Raw genomic sequence first — 8,016 nt, 5'->3', positions numbered from 1 at the left:
GTTGGTGTCAGGAGTAAATTAGAGGCCAGATCTGTTTTCTAATCAGAGCACAAGCACCGTGTTAGAGGAATTAGGGCGACAGCTGCTGGGAGCTTTTTATTCCTCTCTCTCTCAGCCAGAGACAGGCAGACCCCAGCTCAGGGACCACCTCTTTACCGCAGCCACCTGTCAACACCGGTGTGTACGTGCGTGTGCACATCCGTGTATCCAGCCCCCATCTGACACGCACGCTCGCATACATGTGAGCACACATCTACCACCACGCAAGCCTGCACACATGCTTGCACACAAACGCGCCGTCTGGTACACTGACCTCCCTCCATCTCTGAAATTAATGACAGTGCAGGTTCCGTGCACACACACAGCCGCTCGTGGTGTGTTTATGTTTTTCCGACAAGTGTGAAAGGCCCTTATGAGATATCAAATTTAGATAAGGTGGAGCGGTGGGCGGCCTTGCATATGTCTGTTTACTATGAATCCCAGCAAAGGCCTTAATGCAACAACATTTATTCACATCAGCGTTGCACACAAAGAGATGTAAGAATCTGACAGTGACACCGCTGGCAAACAAAGGTAGTATTGTTCATTACACGTACGAGAAAAGAACAGAAGTTAAACGTGTGAAGGTATGAATTAATGTGAGCAGGGACGTGGGGGACGGGAACAGAGAACAACTCTCATTGTTTAAAAAAAGTCGGGAGCAAATACCCCTCCAAATGTTGTTCATTACAGCACATGATAAGTAATGTTTGTATGACGGCTGATTCTAAGGATGATTGATGATACCAGGGATGACTAAATGAATGTTGTGTGCTGCTTGCACTGATTCTACCCAGCAGAGATCTCTTGTGGGCAGGATTGTAGGAGGGTGAGAGGTGTAGGAGGTGGCATTGAGATTCACACCATGTCACACACTAGCTTCGGAAATGTCACCTTTTTTTTTTTCCCAGATCAGCTGAATTTGTAGAGTGTTTTCAGGTGATGGGAACAGATTTGAGAAATGTGTTGCAAGAACTGGTTGAATTAACCAACAAACTGTCGTTAAAATGGACTCTGATTATTATTTCTGAGCAGGAAAGTTTTAAAGCCAATGTCAAGATTTTATTCTTGACTATCACATTTGTCTTTGGTAGTCCGCAAACATCTTCTTTGTCTGCGTTTTCTTAATTCAGGGGATTCCACTCCCCCCCCAGGAGGCATGATGAAAACCTTTCTCCACCCTTTATTGCCTTGACATGTCTCTCGAGTGTGGATTTTTGGATCTTTGGAATCCTAGAGCTAAAAATTGCACCATGAGACTGCGCCATTTGCATGCTTCCATACTCCACTCCAACTGAGGAGAGGAAAAATAACGGCAAAATGTCCCTTTTTCATTTTTTTTAGTCAATCCTAACTTTGTGCTTGAGCTGTATTTTATCTTTATTTTCTTTTAAATTAATTTACAAAAAAATGACCCATTTTATTCAAATGACCTATAACATTTAATTTTATAACACTTAAACATTTAGATTGTATAAATATTGCAATTATGTCAACCTTATTTTCCACGGGCAAATAATTTGCAGCATGCTTACTAGAGTGTCTGTTACCATAAATAACATTACACCCACCACTGTTATGTCACACTGAATACAACCTGTCCAGTGGACATTCAGTTATAATAACATTGAATCTAATTGTCCTTCAGCTCACCGTGCTAATACAAAATGCCTTGTGTGAACAGAAAGTAAAATAATCCAGTCTTACAGTCAGAAATCAGGAGGAAGATTCTGATTTTGAGTAACACTCGTATCACTCTTATCTCCAGTTAAGGTGACAGTCTTGTGTCTTTGGAGGCTAATTTGCTATTGGCTCAAGACAAACAGGAAAACACAAGCATGTCTCCACCCGTACGTACACTTGCACTCACAGTCCTCTTCTCACTCTTGCACATCCCACACATGTGCGCTGCCACACAGTGTCATAAATAGACAGACAGTGCCAATCGGAGGCCTGGACGGGAGCCAGCTCTGCAGCAGCTCAGTAGTTAAATTATTAACACCAACTGGGAGAGAGACAAAGAGAGGAGCGGATCAGGCTGCTCAGTAGAGAGGAGAACAGAGGAGGTGAATCGAGACGAGCTAAACATCAGAGGTGCTGAGAAGGTTGAGAGGGAGAAGAGGAAAGTTAAACTGCCACCCAAAATACAGAAAGACTCTTTATCTCTCCCTCTTGTTTACTTTTAGTAAAGTGAGAGCTTTTGGAGCTAATGCAGAAAACGACAGAATCTTGGTGACAAAAAGGTGGCTGTTGAGGTTTTTTCAAAGATGGCAGCAGAATACTAATTCTCGACATCAGTTTGTGTATTTATCAGAGTAAAGGGAGGGGAGATGGAGAGAGATCTGGGGATGTTGGTTCTGATCCAGAGAGTTAATGTTGCGCTCATTGATGGATAGAGTGCCAGGAATGAGGCTCCATCCTCACACAAGATGGATGGAGCACTGCTCCTTTTCGCTCCCTCCTATAGTTTGATGTCTCTCGTCTTATTTAGCTTGCTTTTCCGAAGCTAAACAGTGATGAGAGAGCTTTTCCACAAAGACAGCGTCAGATCCCAACCTCCAAAGAGAGGTTTTACGAATCTCGCTCATGTCAGCTGCCCTTTCTTCCAGCTGACTTATATCCTATTCTGTAAAAATGTATGATGTGTCCATTGATCTTATAGATTTAAAGTCTCAAAGGCGCAGCATTCCCATAAAAAGTCAGTGGAGATGGCAGGAACCCTCTGTCATTTTCAGATTTAATGAAACATCTTTTCACAATCGGTAAAATTAACGTTTTCTTTACTTCTGATGCTGACAAATATTTGTTAACGATGATTTATTTTTGTGAGATCATCTGCAAATGATCTAATTTAAAAAAAAAAAAAACAAAGTGACACAGTAGGAGGCCTCGTAGTGATACCTGATGTGAGTTTTTCTGTATGTGTGTGTGTGTAACCCGACACACCAAAAGAACAAACTTCTAAACGGTAATACGTGTTTGAGTGTAAGCACATGCATGTTGAGAAAATAACCAAATTTGAGGGAATGTGCGTTTCTATAGTGTGTATGTGCGCGCACATGCATGTGCAAAATCTATGTTGTTTCTATTCACACGCAGAACCAAAAGCTTGTGTACTTTGTCTGCGCGGCCCCCACCAACATCTCCTTCACACACACACAAAAACACACTTTCCCCAGCTTCCTTCTTTATGGCGGGGGCATCGGGGGGTGAAGTGATCTGTGCGAAAGCCTCCTGTTCCATGTGCCGCGCGGCTGAGGCAGAGGGGGATTGTGGGTAGCTGCTGTCTGCAGGGGTGGGTGGGTGGAGTTAGTGAGGAGAGGAGGGGTGGATGGGTTGCCGGGGCGGGCGGCAGCAGATGGCGTGCCACACTGTGAGGGCCGTCGGCTGGCATCCAGAGGAAGAGGGAGGGAGGGGAGGGTGGAGGGGGTACAGTTGGAGTGAGGGGGGGGGGGGGGGTACAGGGATTGGAGGGGCACCGCTCCCAAAGTGCCAGCAGGCATCAGGAGAGAGAGAGACAGAGGTGAGGGGCTTTGGTGGGAGACAGGCTGGTAGATGGGCAGACTGGAGGGAACCCACAGACTCTGAGATTAGAGCTTAAGCGGGGCTTGGGAGCAGGATTTCATTGCTAATTGCATCTACTGAAGAAGAACCAGGTCGACAGATTTGTCTTTGAACCCTAATTTACTAACGACTTTTGACCTTTCCCATTTTCATACACTCATTGCGCCACCACTGAGGGATTTCCACTTTGGGCCAAACAGAGTTCCTCCATTGGCATATTGTTGTCTGAGGATTGCCACCATTGTAGCATGAGGTTGGCATGTGGAGGGCATTGGGTTGGCATATGTATTGTGAAGAGTTGACACAGGGTCTTTTCTGATGTGACATAAGTTTGGCAGGCTTGGCATCAAGGTGGCATAAGACTGGCAGCGGGTTAGTGAGGGGTGCCGAATGGATAGTGTCTGTCAAAGAGGTTACGGATGAGTGTGTACAATTTGCTTCATGTAGCTAACTCCGACAGAGGCGGGCATTGGTGAAAGAAGTCTACACTTTGTGTTTTAATGAACTTGCCTCAAGTAAAAATCACAATACCATATGTGTATGTAAAATTTAAAAAGTATGAGAAAATATACTAACAAACAAAATTCTTAACCATAGCTTGTTTAAACTGAGCTAATTTGATTTTCTTTATGTAAAATGTGATCATTAATGCATAGCAGGGCATCACATTCTTAAAATAATTTTACCTTTTCATATGAAAAATCCTTATCTGTGAGGCAATTAATCATCGCTGCAGTGTCAAATACAGTTAAGTTTAACATGCAATTTTCTCTCTCAAATCATTCAAATAGTAAAGAATCATAAAATCATGAAATATTCATCCTAAAGGATAAAAATGCTCACAGTCTTTGAAAAAAAAAAACAAAAAAAAACACACTTTCTGCCACTGCCTGCTGGCCTTAGAGCTGTTTATGTTGACGCTTTGAAATTCTTGCTCAGGAGATGGCACACAGGATTTAAATATTTCATTCCAAAAATCTTCTGTCATTTCGCATTCATACGTGCACATGGCATGCTAACGCTAACCCACATCTCTCACAGACTTTTCAAATCTGTGCTAGAAAACTGTGCTAAATCTCAGGCTTGCACTTACCATCCAGGACACACTCGGGCCCCTCAGGTTGACCTACTTGGTTTGTATGTTTTCCTGCTGCTGTGGCAGCCCTCATTCTTTATCCTGTGTTTCATGAGGGAAACTCTTTATTGTTGTTTGAACAGGACGACATGTATTATGTTTTATTTTTTTTTAATCAAAGGCATTGAACTTGAGCTGTAATTTAGGTCACAATCCTGGGAGTTAAGGCGGCGTCGCAGCTTTTAGAGGTGAATGGGTCTGATTCTGTATTCACTGTGAACGCTTCACATTACCTGCAAGTATTGTTGAAAACGAGTCTCTGTCTCCTTCTAATTAAGGTGTGGGTAACAACCAGCACCTTCAGCAGAGCATGCACATATGCAGACACGCAGACACAACAACAACAACAACAACAACAAGCTCGCACATGCATCTGCACACACACACACACACACACACACACACACACACACACACGAAATGCATGAACACGTACACACAGAAATCACAAACCCGCTGCTGCTACAACAGAGAAGGGTTGAACAGATGTTGAGGAATTTAAGATGCAAAAGGGAACTGGGACCCCCCCCCCCCCCCCCCCCCTCCCACCCTGTGCCCCACCTTACTGTGCCCCCCTTCACATGCACACCGCATTCACACAACCAGTTTTACACTCTAGCCCGCACAATTCTACATTTATCACCTAAACCTTGAAGATAGATCTCCCTTGTCTCTTTTGATACAGTATGTATGGATGGGTGGTCACACATACACATTTACATGCAATTGCTTGCACAAAAGCAGACACAAACACATGTGTGCATGCATTATGGCCCACACACCCCAGGCTGGTCTTGCTCAAAAGGGGCACCATGTGGCACTCTATTCCCTCTGGCACGAGACACTGACTCTGCCAGCTCTGCATTGTCCTCTGCCCGCTGGAGAGCACGTGCCCAAACCACGGACCCTCTCACTGCCTTTCCTCTTGTTTACCGTACATGAACTAAGATGGATATCGTTTGCTTGCTTTAGGTCTCCACAGTGTACCGAAACTTAGGATGAATGAGTGTGTGTTTGTGATGAAACACTGTTGGGAAATCTTGCTCCCGTGCCTCATTGTCTGCTTTTGTGTTCCGCCAACTTTCCAACCTTCATCCAGCCGGAGTTGTGAATATTGTTGTAAGGTGTAGTGTAAGAGTTTGGATCTCACTTAAGTGAAAGACAACATTTACACCCAAACTCAACTAGCAGCCAGTAATTCTCTCTAAATGGTGTACCCTGACAGTTGATATATTGGCCCCTTCATTTTTGGTTACCTTCAAGTCAGTTTATTCATTTTGGGATGGTCCATGGCTCTCACAGCAGTAAGGATCTTGGACAACCAACGAATGAAAAATTTTCAGGATAATGTATGAATGAATTTGTTTAGACATTAATTATCCAAAAATGGAATCATTCTAGATTTGATGAAGTAGACAGGGGAGTTTATGCTCAGCATTTCAGCTTCAAATACAACATTCTGGTTTTCAAGCTAATGTGAATTTGATGTCCTGCCCTCAGTCCTTTTCTACTAGACATCACTAAGTGTTACACAAATCTGCCCACTGTGAGTAAATCCACATTTTTTGTTTTATTTTATAAGCACTAAGATTCTGTGTTTGTTTATTTTTTATTATTAATGATGATATGATAATATAAATCTGTTTTTAAACATCTTGAAATGTGGAACTTTTAAACCGACACATAAACTAACCACTCTATATAAAAATGTCCAATGTGCTGAAAGTTATTAGTCAAGATCTTTCAACTGCTCCAGTGTATATAATTTCATTTGTTTAGTTTGTTCAATTTCAGTTCAGTGGCATCGAGTTTTTTCATGGTGAGGCCCCCTATTCTCTGTCTTTTCCATCTAACTCTCTTAAACATCTATGTCAGTATTTACACATACTGCTGCAGAGATATCATCATGTTAAACTAATGTGAGATTATGGTGTGCAGAATAGTACAACATTGATCATTTTATGAGATTAACAGTGATAATCCGGGAGTGATACATTTATTTTTTAGACAGTTTGTAGTTTTCAGAGCATTTAGAAGTTTTGTCAGTGGTCTGCACTAACTGACAAAAAGTCACCAGTGCCTCAGTGATAAAACCGAATGAGTGATGCTGTGATTTTCTTTCACTTTTTCCTCAGTTCCTCAGAGGGAAGCAGCTCTGTCCCTCCCACCACTGCACAGCTGCTCTGAGCAGAGAGTGGCTCCACAGGGCTCTGGGTAGCCTTAGCTCTCTGTGCTTGGGTGAGAATTAGCCAGCTTTAGTGCTCGCCTTGCCTGCTAATCCCTTAATCTGGCGATGCTGAGGAGGAAGGCTTTAGAGGAGAGATGGTGTGTCAATCCATGTCTTCACTTCTCTCCTGGCACATGCTGGCAGACAAACAGGAAAAGTTTGCAGTTGAGAGTTGTGAAGCGCCCTGATTAATTAGAGCCTATCACTATTTGATGACGTCAGTTCTAAGTTTATTGTTGAATATCAGTCTGATTATATGGAGGTGGAGAGGGCCTATAATACATTTTCAATATGTGTTGTTGCTTCCCACTACAGTTATGGTGTCAGCCCTTAATCATGAAGGAATTATCATTTTAATGACTTTTCAGGAAGAAATGTTACTTCTGGTACATTGGTGAAAACATGTATGGGAGCTCTGAAATGTTCTGCCTTCCAGAGGGGATTCATGCAAGAACATGAATATCTGCAATATTTTCCAGATTTGTTTAAAGAACGTAGCCAGTCAGGTACCAAGTAAGAAGTTTTGGCAAATCAGTGCGACCATGTGTGAATACAACATCCTCAGCGTTTCACTTCACACTCCTTTCTGATGTCCTGTATGTTGCTTTCCACTTGCTCATCAGTGTTGTAGATATGTCCCCATGCATGTGCATGGTATCAACACTACAACAGCTATTGTCACAGATTAAGAGCTCCCATTGGAGTGTCCACAACTGACTCTTTGCTTCATTTCCTGCTTCCTGTAAACTTAACCGAGGTGCCACTGCAGATTTTTCCCTGCTGTGAAATGCATTTCCTAAAAAGCAACTAGAAATTCCAGACCTAATTGTCGGCCCCCTTCTCTAGAAATTCTTTGGTGTTTAAATATAAGAAAAACTATATTTAGTAATCACTTTTATCTCATGTTTGGTCTCCTTCATCTCTTCAGAGAAATAATAGTCTCTTTTACTGCTTGATACCATACTATCTTCACCAGGTATTTCTTAAGTGCCGTCTACAGTTTGGACGAAGGCAGAGAGTAATTTCACTGACAGCAGCTGTGGCCGGAAGT

The sequence above is a fragment of the Odontesthes bonariensis genome, chromosome 21 (genome assembly GCF_027942865.1).
Source record: "Odontesthes bonariensis isolate fOdoBon6 chromosome 21, fOdoBon6.hap1, whole genome shotgun sequence".
Taxonomy (NCBI): domain Eukaryota; kingdom Metazoa; phylum Chordata; class Actinopteri; order Atheriniformes; family Atherinopsidae; genus Odontesthes; species Odontesthes bonariensis.
Note: the sequence above shows the minus strand (reverse complement) of the source record.